Here is a 10,134-nt window from a genome sequence, read left to right as displayed (position 1 = left end):
GGAGAGGAGTGCAGTGCTGTGATCTTGGCTCACTGCAACCTCTACCTCCGGGATCAAGCAGTTCTCTCTCTCAGACTCCCGAGAGGCTGGAATTACAGGCACCCGCCACCATACCCGGCTAATTTTTGTATTTTTAGTAAAGACACAGTTTCACCGTCTTGGCCAGGCTGGTCTTGAACTGCTGACCTCATGACCCACCCACCTCGGCCTCCCAAAGTTCTGGGATTACAGGTGTGAGCCACCGTGCCTGGCTTGCTTGACTAAATTTTTACTTTTTGTGGAGATGGGGTCTCCCTATGTTGCCCAGGTTTGTCTGGAACTCCTGGGCTCAAGCTATTCTCCTGCCTCAACCTCCCAAAGTGCTGGGATTACAGCTGTGAGCTACTGTGCCCAGCCCAGTCTTTTTGTTTTTCTAAAGACAAGGTTTTTGCAATTTTTATGACGTGGCTGACTATTCCTGCGACTTCCCCTCCATTAGGGGGCGCTTTTGTGCTGGGTGCAATGGCCTGGGCTTGCTCAGGTCTGTCTCCTGTCGTCCCCGTAACACCCGGGTGGCCACAGTGTGGGACTGATCCATGTCCACCGAGGAACAGCACGGTGAGTGTCTCAGATCAGGCTGCCTGGGCGGGAACCCAGGTTCTGACGCTCACCTGGGGCAAGTGAGGACATCACTCCACACATCAGTCAATTGCTCTTCAAAAGGGGAATCAAAATAGTCCTGGCCTCTGAAGTCTATGCAAATTTCACCCCTCAAGCAGTGCCTGGAACTTAGGCAGCTCACGACAAACACTAGTTAGGATTCGTCTGGTTGCCTTAATTTCCGCGGTGAATTTACACTCACTCCGTCTTCACGACAGTCCACTGAGTGGGGCTGCTCAGCCCCTGCTGGGGCAAAATACTGAGACTCAGAGAGGCCGAATGGCTGCCGTGGCTTCAACCCAAGCTGGGGGATTCCAGATCCCCTGCCACCTCGCTCCCCCACAGCTGCTCCCAGGAAGACAAAGTGAGGTTCACTTCATCCATCTGAAAGCTCAGGCAGAGGCTGTTCTGATGCCCCTGGCCCCACGCTGATGCCGCTGAAGAAAACAACGCGTGCCAGGGGCTTGGGCATAGGGCTCCGTCATGACAGGCTCAGCTCTCGCGGCTGCAAGAGGAGCCCTTGGCCCTGAGGGAGGCAGAGCTGTGAGGACATGGGGTGGGGTGAGAGGACCCTGGGGTTTGGGAACACTCAGGAGGCTGGAGAGGGGCATGAGGAGGGGGCATGAGTCTCCTGCATGGACGGGAGCGTCCCTGCCTCTGTGACCATCAGAGTCCCCCCACCTGACTCTCCTGAGGCCTCTCTCCCCAGAGCCTGTATTTCTTGTTTGTTTGTTTGTTTGTGACGGAGTCTTGCCCTGCTGCCCAGGCTGGAGTGCAGTCGAACGGTCTCAGCTCACTGTAACCTCCACCACCCCGGGCTCAAGCAATTCTCATGCCTCAGCCTCCCGAGGAGCTGGGATTACAGGCATGCACCACCAGGCCCCGCTCATATTTGTATTTTCAGTAGAGACAAGGTTTCACCACACTGGCCAGGCTAGAGTGCAATGACATGATCTTGGCTCACCACACCTCTGCCTCCCAGGTTCAAGCAGTTCTCCTGCCTCAGCCTTCTGAGTAGCTGGGATGACAGGCATGCACCACACGCCTGGGTAATTTTGTATTTTAAGTAGAGACGGGGTATCACCATGTTGGACAGCCTGGTCTCAAACTTCTGACCTCAGGTGATCCGCCTGCCTCAGACTCCCAAAATGGAATTACAGGCATGAGCCACCTTGCATGGCCTCTCTTTTTATTGTTTTTGAGATGGAGTCTTACTCTTTTGCCTAGGCTGGAGTACACTGGCTTGATCTCAGCTCACTGCAGCCTCCGCCCCTCAGGTTCAAGGCATTCTCCTGCCACAGCCTCCTGAGTAGCTGGGATTACAGGCACCTGCCACTACACCTGGCTAATTTTTTGGGTTTTTTTTTTGTTTTGTTGTTTTGTTTTTTTTAGTAGCGGCTCTATTATATTAGCCAGGCTGGTCTTGAACTCCTGACCTCAGGTTATCCACCCACCTCGGCCTCCCAAAGTGCTAGGATTCTTTTTTTTTTTTAAAGATGGGGTTTTGGGGCCGGGCGCAGTGGCTCAAGCCTGTAATCCCAGCACTTTGGGAGGCCGAGGTGGGTGGATCACGAGGTCAACAGATCAAGACCATCCTGGTCAACATGGTGAAACCCCATCTCTACTAAAAATACAAAACATTAGCTGGGCATGGTGGCACGTGCCTGTAATCCCAGCTACTCAGGAGGCTGAGGCAGGAGAATTGCTTGAACCCAGGAGGTGGAGGTTGCGGTGAGCCGAGATCGCGCCATTGCACTCCAGCCTGGGTAACAAGAGCGAAACTCCGCCTCAAAAAAAAAAAAAAAAAAAAAAAAAAAAAGATGGGGTTTCACCATGTTGGCCAGGCTGGTTTTGAAATCCTGACCTCAGGTGATCCACCCACCTCAACCTCCCAAAGTGCTAGGATTACAGGCGTGAGCCACCGTACCCAGGTAAGTGCTAGGATTACAGGTGTGAGCCCCCGCACCCAGCCTGTAATGAAGAGAAAAATGTCTTATTGAAAAAAAAACTCAAGCAAATACAACAAATTGGTTTGTGATTGTTGGGTGGTGAAGAGGTGAGCATACCTTTTCTCATGCTCTAGACTTTTTCTGGACATTTCTTTTTTTTTTTTTTTTTTTTTTTTTTTTTTTTTTTTTCTTTTTTTTTTTTTGAGACGGAGTTTTACTCTTGTTACCCAGGCTGGAGTGCAATGGCGCGATCTCGGCTCACCGCAACCTCCGCGCTCCTGGGTTCAGGCAATTCTCCTGCCTCAGCCTCCTGAGTAGCTGGGATTACAGGCACGCGCCACCATGCCCAGCTAATTTTTTTTTTTGTATTTTTAGTAGAGACGGGGTTTCACCATGTTGACCAGGTTGGTCTCGATCTCTCAACCTTGTGATCCACCCGCCTCGGCCTCCCAAAGTGCTGGGATTACAGGCTTGAGCCACCGCGCCCGGCATTTTTCTGGACATTTCAAATAGTTCAAAATCTAACTACAGCTAAAACTGATTTAGAAATCTAATCAGTCTTAAAAAGCTTAAGGCAAACATTAACTCAGAATGTGTCTGTGCCTGGTACTTAGTAAGAGCTTTCGACCAATCTATTGCTGTATAACAAACATCCCAAAACTTTGTGGCTTAAGACAATCGCCATTTTATAGTTTCTCCCAGTTCTGTGTGGCCTAGGCTCTGCCAGGTGGTTTCTGGGCACCTCATGATACTGGCTGGGGCTGCCGTCATGTGATGGGGCTCTCCTGGGCTGGGCATCCAAACTGGTTCCACACATGGCGAGTGTTAGTGTGCTGGCCCTCATGGGCAGAGTGCTGAGCTGCGGGTCCCCAGCGAGTCTACACCCAGGCCCTCCTGCTGGCTTGGGCATCTCAAGGCACAGTGGTTGGGGTCCAAGGAGCCTCCTGTCTTAGTCTCTATGGGCTGCTAATAAAATGCTTAGACCAGGCCATTTCTAAACAATAGACATTGATTGCTGAGAGTCCTGGACGTTGGGAAGTTCAAGATTAAGGCAGTTTTGGTGTCTGGTGAGGTTTTGCTCTCTGCGTCAAAGGTGGCACCTTTTGGCTGCATGCTCGAAAGGCCGAAGGGTCAAGCCCCCATCACCCCAGGCCTCTTTTATAAAAGAAAAAAATTGGCCAGGTGCAATGGCTCATGCCTGTAATCCCAACACTTTGGGAGGCCAAGGAGGGCAGATCACTTGAGGTTGGGAGTTTGAAACCAGCCTGGCCAACATAGTGAAACTCCATCTCTACTAAAAATACAGTAATTAGCAGGGCATGGTGGCGGGCACCTGTAATCCCTGCTACTCAAGAGACTGAGGCAGGAGAATTGCTTGAACCCAGGAGGCGGAGGTTGCAGTGAGGCGAGATCAAACCACTGCTCTCCAGCCTGGGTGACAGAGTGAGATTCTGTAGCGAAAAAAGAAAAAAAAAGCCATAATTGCTTTCACAAGGGCTCCTCCCACATGACCTAATCAGCCCCCTAAAGATCCCTCCTCCTAATGCTATTGCAGTGGGGATCAGATGTAACAGCTGAATCCTGGAAGGACAGAAACATTCAGACCATGCCACCTCCAGAGCAAGCATTCCAGGAGGGCGGAAGCAGAGGCCACTCCTCAGGACTCCACTGGCAGAGCCTTGCTTCTGTCCCATTCTGCTGGTTGCCCAGCTCAGGGCCAGCTGAGTTCTAAGGAGTGGGGAGGGAGAAAGATCTGCAGCTACTTCTTTTTTTTTTTTTTTTTTTTTTGAGATATAGTCCCGCTCTGTCGCCAGGCTGGAGTGCAGTGGCACAGTCTCAGCTCACTGCAACCTCCACCTCCCAGGTTTAAGCGATTCTCCTGCCTCAGCCTCCCAAGTAGCTGGGATTACAGGCACCCACCACCAAACCCAGCTAATTTTTGTATTTTTTGTACAGATGGCGTTTCACCATGTTGGCCAGGCTGGTTTCGAACTCCTAACCTCAGGTGATCTGCCCACCTCAGCCTTCCAAAGTGCTGGGATTTCAGGCATGAGCCACTGCACCCGGCCCCAGCCACTTTTAACCCTCCACCCTGCTTAAGAAACCATTGTTGAGGCCAGGCAAGGTGGCTCATGCCTGTAATCCCAGCACTTTGGGAGGCCGAAGCGGGTGGGACACGGGGTCAGGAGATTGAGACTGTCTTGGCTAACATGGTGAAACCCCATGTCTACTAAAAATACAAAAAATTAGGCATGGTGGTGGGCGCCTGTAGTCCCAGCTACTCAGGAGGCTGAGGCAGGAGAATCACTTGAACCCGGGAGGTGGAGGTTGCAAAGAGCTGAGATCGCACCATTGCACTCCAGCCTGAGTGAAAGAGCAAGACTCTGTTGAAATAAAGAAAAAGAAAGAAAGAAAAAGAAAGAAAGAAAAGAAAGAAAGAAAGAAAAAGAAAGGGAGGGAGGGAGAGAGGGAGGGAAGGGAAAGAAAGGAAAGAGAGAGAGACAGAAAGAAAGAAAAGGAAGGAAGGAAGGAGAAAAGGAAAGAAAGAAAGGAAAACAATGTCACAGGTGCACCCACACGTTGGTGGAGACGTGGGGAATTGTGAATGGAAAGAGGGTCTCCCTCCTAGCCCCACTCCCCACCCTGCAGGACCCCTGGGAGGTGATGCAGAGTACCCCCTCCCCGCCGTCCCGCCCCCGGCTCGGGTCCATGGCGAGTGGGCGTGGCTGCGTGGTGCTCCTCTCGCTGTGTCCTGAACCCGGAACTTGCCTGGGAGTTTTTCTCCTTGCACCTGCCTGGCTTCCTCCAGTCACTGGCTCAGAGAGGCTTTTTCTTGCCCACTCTGTCTACAGTTTTGATTCTCCACCCTCACCCTTTATAGCCTTCGCTGTAAACGTTTTCTCCGTAGCAATCAGGCGCTGGTGCCCATGAGGCAGGGTTTGGTCTGTCTTGCTCAGCCGCTGTTTTCTCAGGGCGTGGAGCGCTGCCTGATAGGCACCAGTAAATGTGTAGAGCTCTTATGGGACTGTGTGCACAGGAAGCTGCTCTTCCAACCTTTAATCCCCAAGGGGAGAGAAGGGAAGAAATTGCCCTAATTCTTCTTCTACTTCCTCTGCAGACCCAGAGTCTCCCAGGTCTGCGAGGGAAGGACGGGACTCAGAGGGCTTTGGTGCCAGGGGCCAGCTTCCCGCCCCGCTCCCACACCTAAAGAATCCCAGTGGCTCAAGCCTGTAATCCCAGCACTTTGGGAGGCAGAGGCGGGTGGATCACGAGGTCAAGAGATCGAGACCATCCTGGTCAACATGGTGAAACCCCGTCTCTACTAAACATGCAAAAAATTAGCTGGGCATGGTGGCGTGTGCCTGTAATCCCAGCTACTCAGGAGGCTGAGGCAGGAGAATTGCCTGAACCCAGGAGGCGGAGGTTGCGGTGAGCCGAGATCGCGCCATTGCACTCCAGCCTGGGTAACAAGAGCGAAACTCCGTCTCAAAAAAAAAAAAAAAAGAATCCCAGTCTCCAGCATCTGCCCTTCCCCGCACCCCAGCGGATTCCGATCACAGCAGGTGTGGGGCTGCAGCCCCGGCCTTGCCTCCAGGTCTGCAGGTTCAGCGCTCCCTGCAGCTCTTCCCAGGTGGTGGTGCAAGGTGAGGCTGCTGAGCGGCACTCTTCTCCCAGAGCCCCTGGGTCCCCACCACCAGCCCCACCCCAAGATCAAGACCAAGTTCCTCAGGCAGGCACCTCTCCTGGCTGCCAGGAAAGTAACATGCAGGTGGGCCCTCTGATCCTAGATTCAAACTTCTCTGTCAGAGATGACTATTAACATCACCCAGGTCAGCCTCAACCTCCCAGGCTCAAACAGTCCTCCCACCTAAGCTCCCGAGTAGCTGGAACTACAGGCGTGCGCCACTGTACCTGGCAAACTTTTTGCACTTTTTGTGGAGACGGCAGGGGTTGTGAGGGTGAGGTGTCTCACCATGTTGCCCAGGCTGGTCTCAAACTCTTGGACTTGAGCAGTCCTCCGCCTCAGCCTCACAAAGTGCTGAGATTACGGGCATCGGCTACCACATCTGGCCTCACCTGGGGTTTTTACCTAACACCCATACCTGGCTTCCACCTGGGCCAATTAAGTCAGAGCCCCTGGGTGATGCCAGGGCCTGGGTGTTTGCTCTATTCACTTTATTTATTTATTTGTCAGCTCGCCGGGTGCTCCTGGCATTCAGTCAGGGCAGGGAACTATTGGGAAAGAGGGTATGGTGCTCCCAGGGGACGGGTGGCAGTGTTGGGAAACATTTTTTGGTTGTGATGACTTTGAGGGACAGTGCTCCTGGCACCTCGGAGGCAGAGACCAGTGATGGTTCTCAGCACCCACAGTGCGCAGGACAGCCCCCAGCACAACGGGTGACCGGCACAGATGCCCACGGTGCAGACACCGGGAAATTGACCCACTGTTCTCTCTCGGCAGCAGCCTCCTGGGGGAAGAGGCAGATTAAACCGGATTCTTTCCGTTCCTCATCTCAGTCTGTACAGTTGACAAGACACATCCTCCTTGGCCTCCGCTCATTAGTGCAGCGTCCCCTCCCCTGGAGCTGAGGCTGGAGCCAAACTCCCCAGGGATGAGCGGCTCCTGTCTCCACTGGGGGCAGGAGGGCAGGAGAGCGCAGGAGTGGAGACCCGGCAGTCTCCACTCCTCGCTGGCTGGGAGACCCGCAACCTGTGACCTCCCTAAGCCTACGGCCCCACACCTGAGAGGGTTGCCACGAACAGGCCACCTGCACAGTGAGGGCCGCTGGCACAGTTGGCACCAGGTTAAATACAGAACCTGATAAATAAGTAAATCCCAGGTTCTCCTTTGCGGAAACTGAGGCCCAGAGACAAGCCCATCTCTATCAGTGTCACCGGCCTGCACCATTCCAGAACAAGAAGGCAGGGTGAGGGTGCCTGCCTGCTTGTCATCCCTAGGGACTTCCGCAGCCACTGTTAGAGGAGATAGTTCATAGCAGCTCTGCCCCAAAGCTCCCTGGGGAGGAGCAGGACATGGGACCCTCAGCAGCCCAGGAAACGGCCCCTTGGGACCTCCAGGAGGGGCTGCACTTCCCCAGAGACCCACTGACCCCCTTGAAGGGCTACAGCACAGGGAGCCCCTGGGAAGGGCAGGAACCGGCAGTGCAGGGAGACAGATAGGAAGCAAATCTTTGCCCAATCCTGAAAGGGAACCTGGCTCCAGGGCAGACACGGCTGGGTTGTGAGGTGACTGATGGAGGAGGGAGTGCTTCGCTGTCGGGTCTCAGAGCCTTAGCTCTTAGTCGCCTAGGTTTGTCCATCTCAGTTCCTCAGGAGCCTAGATCACTGCCTCCCCACACCCAAAGAGCCAGCACACAGCCAGGCATGATGATTTGCCCACAGCCAGCTTGCTGAGCCCCCTCCCCCTCATGCCCTGAAGCCTCTGAGCTCTTCCTGGCTTTCCTACCCCTCCCTCAGGGATGTGCCCTCAGCAGGGAGCCACCTGCATAGGCCTCCTCCAGCCCTGCAGCTGGGGCAGCAGCTTTGATGGGCACGCCCGCCAGCCCAGCACGGGCCAGCGGCAGGTCCCATCCTGCCTCTGGAGGGTGGAGACAGTAGAAGGAAGGTGCTGCCCCAGGCCTACCCTTGTCTTTGTTAGAAGGATGGGAGTGGGGCCCATGATCCATCTCCTGCCTGTCAGTCAGGGTAACCTAAAGATCACCCCATTTTGGGGAATGACTCAAGCAACAGTACACGGCTAGGACGATGACTCCACTTCCTGCAACTCTTTGCCACATTCACTAAGGCAATGTCACTTTCCTGCTCTGTGGCTCAGTTTCCCCTCCTAAGACTCCAGAAATATACAGGGCCCAGGGTGTGGAGACCTTGGGCTTGTAGGGTGGGGAGGGTACCACAGGCTTATGACAATGACATGGAAAGCACAGGGCAGGCATCTTTGTGTTCCTCCTGCCCCACTGGACAGAGGTCCGCAGCAGCCTCCACACAGGTGGGGCTGACGGAGGGAGTGTGCCTCCTAAGAAGCCCATCTGAACAAAAGACTTCTGTGTCCACATTGCGGGGAGCTGCGGGTTCCTCTCGCGGGTGCTCAAGGTCAGCACCAAACACCTGCAGCCACCCAGGGGGCTTGGAAGCAAGCCCTAACCTCCTTGTAGACTGGACCCCCAGGTTTACCCGGAAGTGGGGTGCAAAAGCTTGCGTGGAGCAAAAGGGAACCCCCACAGCTGGAGCGACAGGGAGGGGGCACTGCCTACCAGTCCCTGGGGTCCTGCACCAGGAGAGGGCGGCTGCAGATGGCCAGGTGGGGGTGCTCCCTGTTCGCATCTGGGCGGCGGGGTCCACTGAAGCCGAGCCCCCCAGTATAGGAGGAAACCTGGTGCTACGTTTCACCACCCAGGGCTGGGCAGGGTCGCAGGGAGTCCGGCACCCAGCCCCGGAGAGGGGCGCACGGTGGGCAGCCCTACGGGCCGCGGCCCAAACTTTCCCCGGGACGGCCCAGGGCCTGGCGGGAGGAACCAGGCGAGCAGCGAGGAACCGGACCGCCGCCGAGGGCTCCGGGCGGGTCCTAGCAAGCTCCAGGGAGGCGGCGGGCGGGCCCGCTCCGCCCCGCGCCCAGCCGGTGCAATCCCGGCGCCCGCGGCCCGGCAGCTGCAGTCAGCGCCGCCCTCCAGGAGTGGGGCGGGACCGCGGGAGGCGCGCGGCGGCCGGTGCGCCGGCCGGGCCATGACCCCCGCTGTTCTCTCTTGCAGACTCGTCGCCGCGGCCCCCCGAGCCCGGCCGCAGCCGCCACCGCCACCAGCGCCCGGGCGTGCCCTGCGCGCCCCGGGCGCGGCTCCGCAGTAAGCCCACCAGGAAGGAAGCGGTGAGTGCCCCGCGCCCCGCGCCCGCCGCCCCTTCCCCGGGACGCCCGCCTCTCCAGAGCACCGCGGCCCCGGCCGGGAGGCGTCCACGCCCAGCAAGGCAGCCCGGAGGGCGGTGGGGGACCCACGCGGTCCCTGGCGTCCCCCCAACTTCTTGCAGACTTTGCCGCGGAGACACAGGCTTTGGGAAACTTGGGCCGGCTCCGGCCGCGCTGCAACTTGCACCGGCGATGGGGGTGTGTCCCCGCGCGGAAGCCTCCGGTTCCCCCCACTCCCCACCGGCCACCCCGCGCTGTCACGAGTTCCTTGGGAATGGACCAGAACGCCATTCCTGAGAGCTGGAAGGCAGCCCGGCGGGGGGCGGGGGCAGGAGGCCTCCCGAGGAACCATTTCCCCTCGATCGAGTATTTCCAAATCTATTATTTATAAACCGCCTCACTTAGGGGCGCCCTGCGCTCCCAGGGCATCAAAGCAGGTTTGCAACCGCAAAGGGCGACCCGTGTGAACGCACCCGTGCCTTCTCCTGCCTGTCTGCGCTCGGGTGGAACTGGGGGAGGCCTCAGTAAAAAGGGTACCCGCAGCTCACCCCAGGGATAGGCGGTGGGCGGGGTACGGGGGCGGCTGCGACTTCGCTCAGACAGCCTCTGGCTGCGAGGCCCTCAGGGAAT

General features: G+C 56.4%; 1 protein-coding gene across 1 annotated transcript in view; it reads left to right on the top strand.

Annotated features, from left to right (window-relative positions):
- Positions 1-9,270: 9,270 nt before the first annotated feature.
- Positions 9,271-10,134, top strand: part of C1H16orf74 (chromosome 1 C16orf74 homolog) — a 42,355-nt gene continuing 41,491 nt past the window's right edge. The window contains exon 1 of the mRNA XM_039473636.2: positions 9,271-9,468. The gene's annotated coding sequence lies outside the window, so the exon portion shown is untranslated. The remainder of the gene's footprint in view (positions 9,469-10,134) is intronic.

Source organism: Saimiri boliviensis, chromosome 1, assembly GCF_048565385.1.
Source record: "Saimiri boliviensis isolate mSaiBol1 chromosome 1, mSaiBol1.pri, whole genome shotgun sequence".
NCBI lineage: Eukaryota > Metazoa > Chordata > Mammalia > Primates > Cebidae > Saimiri > Saimiri boliviensis.
This window is presented reverse-complemented; position numbering and strand designations above follow the sequence as displayed.